Below are 2852 nucleotides of genomic sequence, written 5' to 3' on the forward strand. Positions count from 1 at the left end.
GTCAGTTGATCCAGATCACTTAGTTCATTGATGAACAAGGGAGGTTCAACTTCCCAAGTATCAATGCCAAATAATTTGGCATTTAGCTTCATGATTGCACCAAGAAACTTGGCAGTTTGCTCTTCAGTAACATCCTCATTCTCTTCAGAAGAGGAATACTCATCAAAGCTCATGAATGGCATAAGGAGGTTTAATGGGATCTCTATGGTCTCTAGATGAGCCTCAGAGTCCTTTGGTTCCTCAGAGGGAAGCTCCTTATTGATCACTGGACGTCCCAGGACATCTTCCTCCTTGGGATTCACGTCCTCCTCTCCCTCATTGGGTTCGGCCATTTTGGTTATGTCAATGGCCTTGCACTCTCCTTTTGGATTTTCTTCTGTATTGCTTGGGAGAGTGCTAGGAGGGATTTCAGTGATCCTTTTACTCAGCTGGCCCACTTGTGCTTCCAAATTTCTAATGGAAGATCTTGTTTCATTCATGAAACTCACAGTGGCCTTAGATAGATCAGAGACTAAGTTTGCTAAGCTAGATGAGTTCTGCTCAGAATTCTCTGTCTGTTGCTGAGTGGATGATGGAAAAGGCTTGCCATTGCTAAGCCTGTTTCTTCCAACATTATTAAAGCCTTGTTGAGGCTTTTGATCCTTCCATGAGAAATTTGGATGATTTCTCCATGATGAGTTATAGGTGTTTCCATAAGGTTCACCTAAGTAATTCACCTCTGCTATTGCAGGGTTCTCAGGATCATAAGCTTCTTCTTCAGAAGATACCTCTTGAGTACTGTTGGATGCAGCTTGCATTCCATTCAGACTCTGAGAAATCATATTGACTTGCTGATTCAATATTTTGTTTTGAGCCAATATGGCATTCAGAGTATCAATCTCAAGAACTCCCTTCTTCATAGGCGTCCCATTATTCACAGGATTCCTTTCAGAAGTGTACATGAACTGGTTATTTGCAACCATGTCAATGAGTTCTTGAGCTTCTGCAGGCGTTTTCTTCAGGTGAATGGATCCACCTGCAGAGGTATCCAATAACATCTTAAATAACTCAGACAGACCATCATAGAATATATCCAGGATGGTCCATTCTGAAAGCATGTCAGAAGGACACTTTTTGGTCAGTCCATTGTATCTCTCCCAAGCTTCATAGAGGGATTCACCTTCTTTCTGTCTGAAGGTTTGAACATCCACTCTAAGCTTGCTCAGCTTTTGAGGAGGAAAGAACTTGGCTAAGAAAGCCTTGACCAGCTTATCCCAAGAGTTCAGGCTATCCTTGGGTTGAGAATCCAACCACACTCAAGCTCTGTCTCTTACAGCAAAAGGGAAAAGCATGAGCCTGTAGACTTCAGGATCTACTCCATTAGTCTTAACAGTATCACAGATCTGCAAGAATTCAGTTAAGAACTGAGAAGGATCTTCAGATGGAAGTCCATGAAACTTGCAGTTTTGCTGCATCAGAGAAACTAATCGAGGTTTCAGCTCAAAGTTGTTTGCTCCAATGGTAGGAATGGAGATGCTTCTTCCATGTAAATTGGAATTAGGTGCAGTAAAGTCACCAAGCATCCTCCTTGCATTATTATTATTTTCGGCTGCCATCTCCTCTTCCTGTTCGAAAATTTCTGAAAGGTTATCTCTGGATTGTTGTAATTTAGCTTCTCTTAGTTTTCTCTTCAGAGTCCTTTCAGGTTCTGGATCTGCTTCAACAAGAATATTCTTGTCCTTGCTCCTGCTCATATGACAAAGAAGAGGGCACAGAAAAAAAATAATGATAATATGGATCCTTTATACCACAGTATAGAGGTCCTTGTGTTAGTATAAGAAAAGAAGAAGAAAATCTGAACTCAGAGAGAGAGAGAGGGTTCGGATTTTTGGTGATGTGAGGAAGAGATGTTAGTAGATGAATAAATAAATAGAAGGAGATGAGAGAGAAGGAATTTTCGAAAATAATTTTTGAAAAAGAGTTAGTGATTTTTGAAAATAGTTTTTTTTTTTTAAAAAAGTTAGCAGTTTTTTTTCGAAAAAATAAAAATAAAATAATTAGTTAATTAAAAAGAAATTTTTGAAAAAGGGGGAAGATATTTTCGAAAATAGAGAGAGAGAGTTAGTTAGGTGGTTTTGAAACAGGTAAGAAACAAACAAAAAGTTAGTTAGTTAGTTGAAACAAAAATCAATTTTGAAAAGATAAGGAGTTAGGAAGTTAGAAAAGATATTTTGAAATCCAATTTTTGAAAAAGATATGATAAGAAGATAATTTTGAAAAGATATGATTGAAATTAGTTTTTGAAAAAGATTTGATTTTTTTTAAAATCACAATTAATGACTTGAATCTTTCTTAACAAGTAAGTAACAAACTTGAAATTTTTGAATCGAAACATTAATTGTTATTGTTATTTTCGAAAATTTGATGTAAAATTAGGAAAAAGATTTTTGAAAAATGTTTTTGGAATTTTTGAAAATAACTAAGAAATTTGAAAAAGATTTGATTTTTGAAAAAGATTTTGAAAAAGATAAGATTTTTAAATTGAAAATTTGATTTGACTCATAAGAAACAACTTGATTTTAAAAATTTTTGAAAAAGTCAATCCAAATTTTCGAATTTGATGAGAGAGAAAAAGGGAAAGATATATTTTTTTTGATTTTTTTGAATTTTTATGATGAGAGAGAAAAACACTAAAAAGATGCAATGCATGAAATTTTTAGATCAAAACATGTGATGCATGCAAGAATGCTATGAATGTCAAGATGAACACCAAGAACACTATGAAGATCATGATGAACACCAAGAACATATTTTTGAAAATTTTTTTTTATGCAAAGAAAACATGCAAGACACCAAACTTAGAATTCTTTAAT

The 2852-nt window shown here is 35.1% G+C and overlaps 1 non-coding gene across 1 annotated transcript; it reads left to right on the forward strand.

The window, feature by feature from the left end:
• Positions 1-1091: 1091 nt before the first annotated feature.
• Positions 1092-1199, forward strand: LOC148545055 (small nucleolar RNA R71). The gene has a single exon (XR_015902120.1). It is a non-coding gene; the product is annotated as a small nucleolar RNA R71 (small nucleolar RNA).
• Positions 1200-2852: the final 1653 nt, after the last annotated feature.

Source organism: Arachis ipaensis, chromosome B9 (assembly GCF_059453495.1).
Source record: "Arachis ipaensis isolate K30076 ecotype BB chromosome B9, ASM5945349v1, whole genome shotgun sequence".
Taxonomy (NCBI): domain Eukaryota; kingdom Viridiplantae; phylum Streptophyta; class Magnoliopsida; order Fabales; family Fabaceae; genus Arachis; species Arachis ipaensis.